A 16,734-nucleotide genomic window follows, 5' to 3' on the forward strand; every position below is an offset into this window, starting at 1 on the left:
CTAGAGATTTGTCAGAAAACCACAAATTTTATATGGAATAGACCAAAAATATGAGGCAAAAATCTGAACATTCTGTGAAAGTCTGGACAATTGAGAGGTATGTAAGTAATGCAGGTGTATAGTTCAGCAGCCTCTATCTACACTCTGTACACAATCACCAGGTGGTAAAGACTTCAGTTGACACAATGGGATGTAACTGTTACATAACAATGCATAACTGATGCAATCACAAGCACACTGACAAAGAGAACAGTCTGTATGGCAGGAGGCAGTAGGCCTGCATTAACCCAATTTATGTAACTAATGTAAATATAGTGAATTGTATGGTACTGTACATCCAGATACCTTAAGGCAGCACATTCCTGATACCCCTAAATTTTGTTACCGGCTAGGTTATTTATGGTGCATCCCCCTAGACTCAATAATACAGGGCCATATACCACTGTTACATGTACTGACCTCTGGAGTGCATAAGGGCACATATGAATTGTGTAGGTGAAGCCCACACATATATGGCCCCAGCCCCACCGTATGTGTGGGGATAAAACAGCAGTGGACTGATGGCAGGAATGGCAGCATGATATACTCACAGCCCACTACAGAACAACCCTGACAGCATTGGTATGTAGGTGGAGGACAGAGGCTGGAACACATGTCCATATGTGGAAAACTGTTGCCATACACTTAGCAAGTCCCTGGTGTTACAGGATAGTCTGCAATATACCATTAGTCAGAAATATGAAGTTAGAAACACAAATGGATGTAGCCATGTACTGATAGCACTCAACACAAACACTGCCAGTGATATATCTGACACAAGACTTGTGTGGTGGACAGACAAAACATGACAGGCACACCACTGGCCATCAAGAGGATAGGCCCACAGTTGAGAGCTATGCAGACAGACTGCATTCCAAGTTAAACTAGTATGTACACACAAACCCTGTAACACCAGTACTATACACAGCATAACACAACTCTACTCACACTCTGTCTGTAGTTCTGGAACCTCCTACAAATATGTAGCGCCTGAGTGTGCCAGTTCTCCTGTAAGAGGTATTGCTACCTGCTGTCTGTAACACTGATGCCCACACACAGAAAGGATGTCCATTACACAGGACAGGTAATGGAACCACGCCCACATGATGTAGGGATTTATAGAAGGTGGTTGCCATGGCAGTGGTAATTGGAAGAATTACACAGCAAGCTGCATGCAGTTAGCAAGTGGAGGACACTGATTGGTGCAGAGGCCATCACCTGATCATATGCATCACCTTTTAAAGCTATGCTGCAATCTATTCAAGCAGCTCAGTACATTGAGAGAGAGAAAGAGAGAGAGAGAGAGAGAGAGAGAGAAGAAAAGACAAAAGACTTCCAAAAAAAAGCCTAAGGCAAATGCATTTAGCCAACATTCATTCTTCAAGACATCATTCCCACAACAGGTATGTGAAGTATATATACATGTAATAGAATGTAGTACCTGGTCCATAATAATGAGATAGGTGATGTGGAATGATTTATATGTGCCATCAGGTGTTGTTGTGATGATGTTCAACTAAACAACTGCTATGGACAATAGTGTCTGTCCCTGTGGGTAGTGGGCCATGGCCGTCAACTTTGCAGGTCAGCACTGACTGACAAGATGTACACCATCATAGTGTGTGTTGTGTAATGGGAAGTATGTATATTATGTGGCCAATAGCTGGTGGTGGAAGTAATGCCATTATGATGGACATGTGGCACCCATGGCCTACCACTGCCAGGATACTCAGGTTAATCTGTAATGTAGCATGCTGGAATGCCATAAGTGTGCAATACCATTACCTGAAATTGGGTCCTATATATACCCCCCTAATGTCAGGCGGTGTCCATATGTGGCACCTGTCTGTGTTGTAGCAAGGCAGAACAGTGCAGCGATGCAGGAATGTGTTGTGAGGTTGTGGAGCTGATGTCTGAATGTACCCCACATATAGGTATGCATATGTGTACATATGTCACATATATAATATATAAAATATATATGTATATCAGCATTTATGTCCACAAATATACAGATACCCATGTGTACACATATATATGTGCACATATATACATCACATATATCTACACATATATAGATATATACCTATATACACATGTCTACATATATACAAACATACATACAGACATATATGTATATAAAGACATGTCCCCTATATTACTACCACAGTGATGCGTGCTATGTGCGAGGCACCAGCACATATAGCAATACACACAGATATCTACAGCTGGCAGTGTGTGCAACATGGATGGGTATGTCACATGTTAGTCCCTTGTTGGGACCACATTGCCCCCATCTGTGAAGTATGCAATGGGAATATGTGGGAGTATAGCAGGTACACATGTGGAGGTGGTCAGGATTAGTAGATATAGAGGACAGTCTACAGGGGTGGTATGTGACATATGTGGTGGGTAAACACCCTGGATGGTGTGTGTGGTCTGTGATGTGGGCATCCCATGGGCCCCAATATGGGCACAATGGGAAAAAGCCTCCCACCCACTGCTACTCACAACAGCAGTCCACGTCCTGAAGGTGCCTGGTCTGGAAGCTGAGCAGGAGGAGCATGTTGGCCATGTGAATGTGTACTGGGTGCCTAAGACTGATGTAGCACATCCCACATGTGTCTGTGGAGCCTGGTATGGAACAGACCCTAGACCTGACCTCAGGGGACAGGAACATGTCTGTGTGTGCACCGACAGGGGGGGCAACATCCCCTGGGTGGTTCCACCGGATGTTATTGCTGGACCAGTACATGAGGAGGCCCCAGGTTGCGACACACATGTGATGTGACCAGGTATCATGAGCAGATGGGTTTGGAGAAGTGGATCTGTTGGCCAATAGAACATATTCATGTTACTGCGTCACTGTTATAGAACATATTTTGGTAGTAATAGTCTACACATTCCCGGTACATGTCCAACAGCATGCATAGATATCCCCAATAACACAGAATGTCAGATATGCAGCAATCCCAAAGCAGCCATACCACTGGCATATATGGAACCATAGTGGCCATGGCAATGGCATGCAGGTGAAGAGTCAGTAACAAGCCAGCAATGATAGTGTCCACAAAGGGGACATGGCTACAATCACATAGCAGAAAGTGTGGTACAATACAATATCTATCATACTGGTAGGTAAGCTGTAGTGATACCTAATGAGCTCTGTGTACAGTTTGTTGAAGCTGATATGGTGGGTGGTGACAGAGATGTGTATTACGAACTGTGGTAACCTTGCTCTATGAGTTGCTCAGACCTGTTCCCATCTTTATGTCTTTCAGCCAAGATGGCACATGCACAGTTGCCCAACTATTCCCAAGCAGAGAATGATGTGGTGATATCACACTTGATCCAGCACTATCCAGTGCTGTTTGGCAGGGCCTCACGTGAGCAGCAAGAGTGGACCACCTTGTGGAACGACCTAGTCCACAGGATCAATGATGTCGGACTGCACAACTGCGGTTATGAGCAGGTCCAGCATCATTGTACTGACTTGCTTCGCAATGCCCATCGTCATGCTGCTGCAGTCCAGGGGGATCACCTCACCACAAGGGGGCCCATGCCATCCATCCCCTTCGACAAGTGTGGAGGAGCTTCTGGCCAGTCTCGTGACATCTGCCCATCCGGACAGCCTTCAACCAGTGGACTCCTTCATGGAGGTGGGTGTCACCCACACACCGGCCAAGGAGCATGCAGGTAAGGACACAGGGCACATCAGTAGACCACTGTTGTGTATACATCCATATTGGTACAGGTAGATCATGCATATCTGACATGTCATAGATATATTGTGTTGCTGCATTGTAGTGATAAACAGATGTCCACATGTGGTAGTATCATGGGAATGTACCATTAATGTATTTTAATACTGCACCCACCCTGTAGCACTGCCACAGGTGTGACCACTGACATTGCATCTCTCACCCTGTTATGTAGGTCCCTCTGGGATACCACCAAGGCAGCAGCCTGTAGCTGGTGAGTATGTTTTATTTAGATGCTTGCCAACACACTGGACATATAATGGCAATGGATTATTCCATGCACACATCTAACACAGCTACCCTGAATGCATACTGTACCATGTATTGTTGCTGTGCAATGCACGGTCTCACAGGGATGACCATGATGGAGTATTGGAAGGGTATGTCAGACACCTGCATGATAACTAACATCCTGTCATTGCGGAATGTGCCCACAGGGAGTAGCATACTGGTAGTAGACATGGCCTACAGTAGGGACATGTTCGGACCAACACCCTTATACAGTGCAATACCAGTGTATATACCTGTAGGACAATCCAAACTGCTACAGAGATACACTATGGCATAAGGCATTACAGTAATCCACATTATCAGCTGGATTTAGGCTGCAACATGTGGTGTTCAGTGTATGGGACACTACAAAGTGACACACATGTGTAGGGCTTACTTGTCATGCATCTGCATAAAGGTTGAAGGAGGGGGGTTTCAGCATGACACACCAGTGTACTGCAGCAGGGATCCTAAGGATGCTAGGATAGGACCTATCTGCACATAATCAGGTTCAGGACCTGTGGCAGCCGTAACCCTACCCACACAGCAATAGTGACAGCAGTGTGTGAACACCATGGGATGTACACATGAATAGACCTTGCAATCATGCAGAATATGGGGACATGTGTAGGGCAGAATGAACATACACTGGCAAATGCAGATGGCCCACGCTGGTATACCCCTGCCAGGAGTAGTGACTGCTGTAGTACACACAACAAGAGGTGCAATAAGCCATCATGATAAGGGTGTGCACACATATTCCCACAAGGTTTGTATACATTTTGGTCAGCAGCCACACACCAAACAGAATCTGTAGACACTGCATGTGAAAGTACAGAATATATGTCACATATCTGGCTTGTTTACTGCTAAGATATGTGGTGATGTGGCCACATGGTAGATCAAGGATATGTGTGTTAAATAAATAAAGGTGTGTACACTCCCCATGGTATGCTGTAATGGTTGTCAGTGTAAGAGTATTGGATTGGTCATACATGGTCTTTTGATGTTGACAGCTGTAAATCAGGCATCAGAAATTCACCAATGACAACTGTCCACATATCATCCCAGGTTATGTGTTGCTGAAAACATAGGGGCTGTGAGAAGTACAGCTGACATAACTGACAGAGTACTACACATTCCACAATAGGTTGTACACCTGTGAGTTGTGGTGTACAGTACATGGCAGGGTGCAGAACAGGTGCACAGCAATACTGTGTACATGGGTGCAGTCACATCCAGGGGAAGGAGCATCACCTAATGACACAGCACATGCATCACACACATGTATACTGTTGCTAGCATGGATTGACTATAGCTGAACTACATGCTGTTCTGTACCATATGGTTTGCATGTTTACAGATGGGTAATAGGAGGACTGTGTGTACTATCATTGTGCAACCTCACCTGTATGTGTGTGTGTGCGTTTCTGTGCATCCTGGTGGTTAGTTAGTTTGTCTGCAGGGTGACTCTGGTGAAGTAGAGGGAGGTAGCTGCATGTAAGATGCATGTGTGCATGTGTGCATGTGTGTGCTTGCGTGGGTGGCCATGTATGCATATGTGTGATTGTGGGGTGTTCATACAGCTGTACCTCCCTTTGGGACCATGCAGTACATGGACATGGACTGCCACATTACACACCAGGAATACATGTCATGTGTGTAATCACAGGACAGCAAATAGTATAATATGGTCTGTAGCATGGAACAGGCATCCAGATGGAAGGTAGACACCAGGTATACCCTTAATATTACAGTCAGCAGATTGGGCACTTACAACTCACATATGCAGCACTACAAATGCATTGGGGAAGTACTAGTCAACACCAGGGAGTGTATCCAAATATTATAGTTGTCACATGATAGACTGAAGGAGCAGCATATCTGGCATGTACTGAGCATTACATACACATGACACACTAGTTCAAGATATTATGGATACCACATAGTAGCCCACACATATAGGGGCCATGCACATCATGTCTGGACATACAGAGGGTGCATACTGAATGACAGCAGTGAGGCCATGTAAAACCACTACACACAGGTCAGGCAGGTAAAGCAGCAACAGGCCTTGTGTTGTGGCCGCTTGTGTGGGCCTTTTAGAGGACTGAGATTTTAATGAGTGGTATCAATGTATGTATGTTAACAAGTGTGATGCAGGATGGGGTAACACATAGACATATACGTAGGACTGTCTGTAAAGGCATGGACAGTTAGGTATTATGGAGGTGTGTGTGTGTGTGTGTGTGTGTGTGTGTGTGTGTGTGTGTGCGTGTGTGTGCGTGTGTGTGTGTATGTGTATATATACGTACTGTTAGGCAATGCTGTATAGGTTTTAAAGTGCGTTTATTGTTTTCCCCCCAAAGGTGGCGAGGTGGGCGAGGGTCCCTCCTGCATGCAGTCTGATGTTGGTGTCTATACTGACAGCGAAGATGATGATAGTACTGTTGAGGCACAGGTGAGGTTGTCAGGAGCCGACACTGCGGCAACATTTGACATCCCTCTATTAGCCACCCCAACCCTGCACACAGTTTCAGTGCCTACACATACCCCATCACCAGTGGCCATAGCAGAGGAGCAGCTAGCATTTGGTGGCAGTGCACAGGGAAGTGTGGTAACCATGGTTGCAGCAGGCATAGCCGGATGGCTGACAGGGCACTGCATAGGTGGATGTCCAAGGGTGCTCATGGTAGGGCTGCTGGACATCATGCCCCTGGCATAGGTGACATAGCTGGTACCAGCAGTCGCATGTTTCAGGCTGTAATGGTGGCACAGGCACATATGGAACGTTACACCAGACAGGGCCTGAGGCTGCAGAGGGCTGCTCTCACATCTGTAAGTGACAACCTCCATGAACTGTTGGGTGCCATCCGTGCTTATACCGAGCACACGGATAGACGTCATGATGAGATGATGGCCCTCATCGTCCGTGGTGTGTCCATGCTTCAACATGTGGTGGGGATGCGGTGATGTCTGCATGGACGTGGGCCAGCAAAACCAACTGCTGGCAGTCAACGTGGACTTGCTAGTACACCAATAGGCTCTCGTAGTGGCAGTAGCAGCCCCAGCAATGCAGGGAGTGTGCTGTCCACACTATACCACAACAGGCAATATGCACATGGTCCTGGTCAGTCCCAGGAGGGACCTGGTACCAGCGGACAATTGTCATCAGCAGGTGAGAGTAACACATCAAGGCCTGCACCTGGACATGCCTATGGAACGCCCTGGCAGGTACAGTCCACATGTCCATGGCCAGAGGCAGTGAACTACACACCCTGCCAGATATGGTCTGCAGCTGTCCATAAACACCTCTTTAGGGCAGCCACATGGCAGAACTGTGTGCATGCATACCCACACACTATGCAAACACACATAGGGCAACCCCATACCTACACACACCACATCACCTCGCCCAGCCCTCCACAGTACACCCCTCACCCACACACATGGTGTCAAATGTATGGCCCACCCTCAGCCTCTGGCAAACCAACATCACAGCTTGTGCATATGATGATACCTTTGCCATATCCCTGTCATCCATACCATCAATGCAGGGACAGGCTGATATGGTTCTGATGCACACAGTGACTGTACTACAGTGTACCACAGTACTGCAGTGTAACATGGTGTAGGGAGTAGAGTGTAATCAATATATGACACATAGTGTAGCCATCCAGCAATGATGCCTTATAGCTGTTAGTAACACTAGTAGGATGTGGTCTCCATAATGTTATCCATTTGTGTTTTAGGTGTACATGTGTCAGCACAAGGATGGTCTGCAGTCATATTCCACAATGGGATATATCACTGTGGTGACACCATGGCTGTGACATATCTGGGGTACAGTTGAACACATGTCACAGGTTACTAAACCAGTTATTGCCTGTGCCACATGAACGGGTGGCCCGCTAAAGCATGTATACCCTGCAACCTGATGTAGACCCATCCACATACATGCACACTGTTACTTGGAAACACTTGGAGTAGACCCCTACCTAGCTATGTAGTGATACTGATGTGTGTGTGGCTTACATTGCACACACCACACAGCATTTAGGGTAAGGTTTGTCCCAGGTTACATGTTACATGCAGAACATCCTCAGACATATAGAGTATGCTAATGGGGGATGTGATGGGTGTATTTGGACAATACGTAGTGTGACATACCATCATATACACATTTACAGACACATAACAGCCAGACACACATCCAAGATACCAGGGCCTATCGCTGCTAACTAACCTGACCGTTTGTCCAATGTGGTTCAGGTAGGCTGCATACATCACATGCATAACTGGCTTGGATTGTGGTACCAGTTACCTGTATGGTTGATGTTGACAGTGGTGACCATAACATGGTACATGGAACATATACTGGGTGTACCTTGGTGTAATGACAGTGTACACAGCACCAGCATCCCCCAGTGGATATTGTACTCCCTGAAACCCATTATGACACTCTGTCATACCCACTATCACACATTGGCCGCAACTGCTTTACAATCCATAGTATACACCAACAGTGGTACTACAGGGATATGCATATCATGCACATGCCACACGTGTAATAGGGTGTTGCATTGTCATGCCTCACCTTTGGGCAGCAACAACACTATCTGTACTACAGTGTGGCAATGGGTATTGTAATAAGAATATGTGGCCTCGGAATGCTGTGCCCTACAGATATACAGACATGCACACCTACACACACATGCCAGAACACAATTGGTATCCCATGCCTATCACCGCATTTGTAAAACACTGTTGTGCTGGTACTGCAAGGCTCATGTAGCCGGTATGGGGGGAGCTTAACAGGGTACATGTAATGTCCCATACAGCAGCAGCCATAACTGACTATGGCAATGGGTGTTGCATTGGTTGTGAAGGCCCTCATGGAATTCCCAAGTACAGTTGTGCTAACACACAGACACTGCTATACTCAGCCATGCACATGTACACATGTGTCAGTACACGGGTGCTTCCCTGCAAGTGGTCATAGCTATGTCCCTAGCTATTGTCCAAGGGGAGATGGGTTGTGTAGGGGTTGTGTGTACAGTGTTACCCAGGTGGCAGCAGGCATCTATCAACAGACACTACTGTTGTGACCCTCAGGGTGTGAATGACATGCATCAGCCAATTCTCCAGGTGCTTCCTGCACATGCCCACTGAGATGATCAAGTTGACATGTATGCAACATGCATTACAACACATGGTTATTTTCTGTGATGGTGACCTGTACACAAGCATGTTCGGTTGACTGTGGTAGTATAGTGGAGGTACCTGTGGCATGTGGTGCATACAAGGTGACATCTCCTATATGTGACACTTCTTACACAACTAGCCAGGCATGTCAGTGTCAATCAAGCTTAGGTTGCCTGTACATATCCCAGCTGGATATCTGCCATCTGCACATCTGTACAGGGACTGACAGTCATCAGCTTGGCAAATAGCTATGCAGTAGCATGACTGTGTTGACAGATAGACATCTGACAACAATATGTATGCCATAACTACATGTCAGAAGCCCTCAGTAGCATGTGCTGTACAGACGGTAGTCTACAGTTACATTCCACATGATGGATCATTACGCAGTAAGGGGTATATACTGTGACACAGCTCACACACCAGGGATATGACAGGGAGGCCTCAGTGTCCAGCTATGCCTGCAGATGTGCCTGTTGTCAGTCCTACATTTAGCACTCTACTCTTGCCTGGGTTAGCACTGTCAAAAGTAGTACTTGCATGATACACTACATGCCAGTGTGACAGAACATACTCTGGGCTACTACCCCTGTATATAACACATTCACATGGATAACAGTGCTGTACAGGTCTCATATGCATCTGTGCCCCACACATGACACTCACACCCCTTGCTACTGTAATGACAGCACATAGGCACATGTATTGTACATGGCATTACATGCACTCATTACAGATGTCATTACCCTGCATGTTATCAGACTGGGTGGTGTGACCTGGTTACCAGGGCTAAGCCATGCTTTGCAAGTCTCAACATTGGTGCAATATAGCAGCTAAGCTGATTTGCACACTGGTAAGCAAAGCCTACACTGTGTAAGCGCCTGTACATTTATCCATAGCTTATCACTGCTTAGCTTCATGCAAATCCGCACAAACCCACTTAAAGCTGCTCAAAACTGCCTTAACCACTCTGTATCCAACAGCCATTGTTCAGCCCAGCAACAAAACAAACAGCCCTTGCAGGTCTTGAACTCTGGACACTTTACAGTAAAGTCACAACACTTACCCACTATGCCATGACCACTGTGAAGACAGCTGTTGTTTTACCAATATAGCTGTCAATACACAAATTGAGTAGTATTGAACAATTGCCTTTACTTCCTAAATTGTGCAGTCCTTGTTATTAATATGACTGCTGCATCACATATATTGTTTTATCATAATGTACACATAGCAGATATATACGGTGAGATACATCTGTGAGGGTATACACAACTGTGAGGTTTACAGTTTGAGTTCAACCTACCTCTTGTCCAGATATTGTCTTGCAGTTACTGTTACTTTCCTGCTGTAATCAGTTCTCTTGCTCTAGCCCGCTCCTTTCACCCTTCGGTCTCACTCCACTCCCCTTCCCTACCCCCATTCCCAACCACCACTGACATAATTTCCTTTATACTAACCCCTTCCTCATCACACCGCTCCAAGCTCCACCCAACCACCCCAGCACCTCCCACCCTCCACCACGATCCTCCTCCAACTCCACCCTCCTCATCCTACTTTACTCTCTACTCAGTATATCTCATCCCCTACCCCTCCCCCTCACCCTATCTGACTCTAATATCTACCTCAAACTACTCCTTCTTATATATCCCTCTTCTCACACTAGTACCTCACACCTAATCTACAACCCACAATGCTATTCCACTCCCTTCTTCTGACACTACTAGCTACCTCCACTCTTATAATTTTATACAACTGCACCTCCTACACCTTTCCCCTTGAACTCTTCTCTCACCCACCCACTTCTACTTGTCCACCCGCCTTCACGCAACTATCTCACTCATTCATAAACTCAGTGCCCTGCACTGGTTCCATTACCTTAACCCCAAACATAAAGCACAGTTCAAGCAAAACAACTCACAATGAATTAAAACCCAAGTGCCTCATACTCCTTGTTTCCAAACCTCACACAATTCCTTTTCTCCTCTCTCTCTTGATATACATCCCAACACTGGCCCAGCTCAACCTACTTCCTCTGTTTCTCCCCTCAAACATGCCACCACCCCTAACCATAATATCCCACCAAAACACATATCCTTTTGCTCTATCAACCTGAGAAGCATAGTAAATAAAATTACTGACTTCCATTCCTGGATCGCACACCACTCTCCAGATATAATAACCCTTAGTGAGACTTGGTTAAAACCTCACTTCCTCAATAGGGACATAGTCCCTCCTGGTTATAACATTCTTCGACTAGAAAGAACAAAAAGAAAAGGAGGTGGTATTGCAATCCTTTACGGAGATAAACTCACACTTACTCTGATACTCCCCCCCCCCATTCCCCTGCTGAACTCCTTCTGGCCAACTACAAAATAAACCCCCACAACTCTCTATACATAGCTGCCCTCTACATCCCACCCGGTGACAACCTGACTGTACTTGAAAATTTACTTTCCACACTCGCCTCAGGCCTCCACAATGAGACTATTATAATGGGAGATGTCAATATCAACTGGTCCACACTCACAACCTTATCCCCCAATACCTCCATAAACCTACATGGTTTCTCCCAATTAGTCACAACTGCAACCTACACCACCAAATCCATCACCCACTCCTCCATACTTGATTGGATCCTTGTATGCCATCCTCACAAATATCACTTTCCGGAAACCCTTCCCCATACCCTTAGTGACAACTATCCTACCAAAGTCCTCCGCTTTACCCAATACACACTCAAACCCCACATATTTAAAACCTGCAGTAAAGTAAAAAACCTTGACCCAAACTTACTCAGCTATCAGCTCTCCCTTATTGACTGGACCTTTCTCAAACATTTACCTCTTAAGGAAGCAGTCATGGGATTTAACAACACATTCCTCAACATTTTAAACTCCCTGGCACCCTTACATAAGATCAGGATTAAATCCACTGTGTCTCCCTCACTTACTCCCTCCACTCTTTCACTAGTGGCACAGAGAGACACTCAATGGAAATTGTGGATCAAAACCAAACTGTCCATTCACCTACAACAATACAGACAACTTCGTAACCAGGATACGAAATCAAGCAAAGATGACAAGAAATATTACTATACTAAACCCTCTAAATCACACCTTTACAACCCCAAAAAATTCTGGCATACTATAAACAATACCGTACATCCAGGAAATCCATCAACCCCCCCACCCGAACCCCACACTTACTCCTCTCCAAACTGCTACTAACTTCAACTCTTACTTCATTGAGTCCATTAGCAAACTTATGAACCATTCCAACACCAACACCACCCCTCCTGCCTTCCCAGATCACCCTAACCCCTCACCAACTTTCACCCTACAAACAGTATCTACCCCTTACATAAAATCACTGCTCCTTAAGCTCAAACCTTACTCTCCCTCCATAGATGGTCTCCCTCCACTTTTTCTAAAACTAGCTGCTAACTCCATAGCCCTACCCATCACTATCCTCAAACAGATCTATTACTGAAGCTGCAGTCCAAGTCATCTGGAAAAAGTTTTACAGTATACCTATCCCAAAGGGAGGTAACTCCACTGAACTTACTAACTACAGGCCTATCACAATACTATCTCCCCTGTCCAAGATCCTGGAAAAATGTGTACACAAACTCTCCAGCACCTCACCAAAGACAACTTAATTACCCCCACCCAACACAGTTTCCATCCTGGCCACAGCACTTCTACAGCTCTCATCTCTTTCATAAATATTATTGCTCAAGCTAGGGAACAAAATAAACTTGCTTCATGTCTCTTTCTTGACCTATCAAACGCAGTTGATACTGTCAACCATCCATTACTCTTAGAGAAACTCTCCCACCTAAACCTATCCCCTGCCACTATCTCCTGGTTCGCTAGTTATCTTAGTAACCACTCCCAGTCCGTCAAATGGGATTCAGCTATCTCCCCAGAACTTCCAGTACTGATGGGTGTTCTCCAAGGATCAATCCTAGGACCACTGCTTTTCAACATTTTCACCAATCAGCTATCTTGCTCTACTCCTTACTCATCCCTAATGCAATATGCTGATGACTCTACAGTCATAACTGTTGCAGACACACTTCTCTTACTCCAGTCTGAAACTTAGGAATCCTTCTTGGCTGTGGAGACCTGGCTCAACCAAAACCATCTAATCCTAAACCCAAAAAAGACCAAACTCTTTCTTTCTTTCAAAAACAATGACCCACCTAAAACCAAACTTCTTCATCTCCACTCACAACAACACACCCATTATGGTGAATAATCACAATAAACTACTTTGGGTCATCATTGACGACCAGCTAGAATTTGACCAGCATGTACTTAACAACATCAAGAAAACCCACCAGAAACTTGGCCTTCTTTGCAGAAACAAAACCTTTTTCTCCCCTCAAGCAAAAATTGCTCTATCACATGCTTACCTTCTTCCAACCCTTATCTATGGCACTCAGATTCTCACCAACATGCAGACCTCTCTTACAACCAAACGTGAATCCACCTTTAAAAAAGTAGCAACATTTGCCGCTGAACTTCCTTGCTCCTCTCACCACTGTCTTGCTCTATAAAAACTGAAATGGTTAGAGCTCCCTCATAACCTTACTCTCTCCCAGCTCCAAATAATCCATTCCATTCTATACCAGCCAACATTATGCCCCTCAATATCACCCATTATCTCATCCTACACCCCAACTAGGTCACTCTGGAGCTCTGACCAACACCTTCTGACCATAACCAAACCCAAACTCAACATAGGCAAAAACCTGTACAGCTATTACCCCACCAAACACTGGAATAAACTCCCACTAGACATACGTAACACTACATCAAATCTTCTATTCAAAAAGACTGTGAGAAATCACCTTAGCTTCAATAAACTCTGCCTCTGTTCTCAGCCCCCCCGACTAACCCACCTCTCCAGCCCAATCTCTCACTTCTCTTTCTCCTGATAGTACCTAACACTACCTCCTTCCAAACTCACCCTCCCTAATTCCCCGCTAAACCCTGTGCCTACTCTTACCCCAAGCTGTCCTTTACTAGCTCTATCTCCTCACCAGTAGAATGTCCCTACTCCTACCCCTAACTGTCCTTTACTATATCTATCTCCTCACCAGTAGAATGTCCCTACTCCTACCCCTAACTTTCCTTTACTATATCGATCTCCTCACAAGGTGAATGTCCCTGCTACTACCCCTAACTGTCTTTTACTATATCTATCTCCTCACCAGTAGAATGTCCCTACTCTTACCCCTAACTGTCCTTTACTATATCTATCGCCTCACCAGTAGAATGTCCCTACTCCTGCCCCTAATTGTCCTTTACTATATCTATCTCCTCACCAGTAGAATGTCCCTACTCCTACCCCAAACTGACCTTTACAATATCTATCTCCTCACCAGTAGAATGTCCCTACTCCTACCCCAAACTGACCTTTACTATATCTATCTCCTCACCAGTAGAATGTCCCTACTCCTACCTCAAACTGTCCTTTACTATATCTATCTCCTCACCAGTAGAATGTCCCTACGCCTACCCCTAACTGTCCTTTACTATATCTATCTCCTCACCAGTAGAATGTCCCTACTTCTACCCCAAACTGTCCTCTACTATATCTATCTCCTCAACAGTAGAATGTCCCTACTCCTACCCCTAACTGTCCTTTATCCCTACTCCTACCCCTAACTGTCCTTTACTTGATCTATCTCCTCACCAGTAGAATGATCAACTACTGTTGCACTTTTATCTCTCCTTCACTGCTACCAAATCACTCCTTACTAGCATCCTTTTTCTTTACTTTAAATTCAATCTCTCCAGAACTACCTGACTTATATACATAGCTAGCCAACAATGTATATAATCTGTAATCAGTATTATCATTGTATACTTGTTTTACATTGTTAGGTATTTTTTTGTAGACTAGCAAATGTTTTATTCTTGTAACTTCCATATGTTTTGTAACTCTGGAGCTGTTCTCCCCGGGTCTCCACTGAAAAAGGGCCTCGGCCCAGATGGACCAACCTGGTCAACAAATGTCAAATAATTAAATAAGTAAATATACATATATTATATATAGCTATATATGTATACACATCCTATGTGTACAGTTATGCCTAGTTATGTTGGTATATATGTAGATATGTACAACTATATGTGCATACATATCTATTGTGATATACCTACTACTGTCAATATATATGTAGATATCCATATGTATATGTGCATATGTATCTCTATATCTGTGTAGACATATATTTCTCTGTACATGTATATATCTGAGTGTGTATATGTATATATATATATATATATATATATATATATATATATATATATATATATATATATATATGTACATATACATATACATCTATGTTTGTCGATATGTATATGTGTATTTATCTATGTGGCTAAACGGATAATTAGATATACATATATGTTCACCATATGTCCTGAACATAGAGTGGAGCCCTACCTCAGCCCCAATAGTCCCGAATTCATAGTGCAAGGGGATGTCAGGTATGTATTGCAGGTATATTTGTAGACTACTGCTACTGTAATAAGGATTGTCTTCCCAGACATGATGTGTGTGGGAGGTCACATCTGCTTTTAATATGTGCACCACTGGCTACTGACAGACATCCTAAGGACATCATAGTACAGTACCACTGCTAACACAGTAATACTCCTGTAGACTACAACAGAGATATGGCCAATATATGTGGACAGTCTGACATACTCTGGACAGTCCAGAGGTATACACAGAACCCCTTAGTGCAAGACATGTGGACCAAGCCTGACAATGTGAATGTTAACAGCCATGTAGATGGGTATAACATGTAACTACTGGTATACATATGACCCCATAGATTATGCATTCACACATCCCTGTCTGTCCTGCCACATAATAACCACTGGTACAGAGGTGCCATGGCCACATACTACCCACTAGTTATTGACTTACATCTTTACAGCATCCCACTGCTTTGTCTGACACACATGACTGTTATGGTGGCCAAGCAGCAGTATATCTGGCAAGTATCTGGACATGACATCTCACTGGATAAGAACACTAAGCTGCTAGGCATGTAACAAAGCACTGTGCAGGCTACAGGCAAACTGGCTCAACACTGGCCTACATTTCCTAGGGGGGAGTACACATGTACCTGCATATATAGCAGGCTCTACAGGTATATCACAGCACAGAGTAATAGACACCAGTGTGAAAGTGCATAACCACAAACAATCTGAACACAGCCGCAGCCACATATGGTAAGCTAGCGTACTATTACAGTATATGGACTATCTGTTCAACACTATCCTCATATGTGCCACTCACACACTAACCCTACATATACTGGGCCGCTACACAGTGTGGTCCAATGCCTGTTTGTGGTATGGGACATGTGTGTGTTTGACCCTACAAACATGTAAGCCAAAAGGGTAACATACAGTGGAGCAGCATGTAA

This window comes from Protopterus annectens, chromosome 11.part0, assembly GCF_019279795.1.
Source record: "Protopterus annectens isolate FY-2018-M chromosome 11.part0, PAN1.0, whole genome shotgun sequence".
Lineage (NCBI taxonomy): Eukaryota > Metazoa > Chordata > Ceratodontiformes > Protopteridae > Protopterus > Protopterus annectens.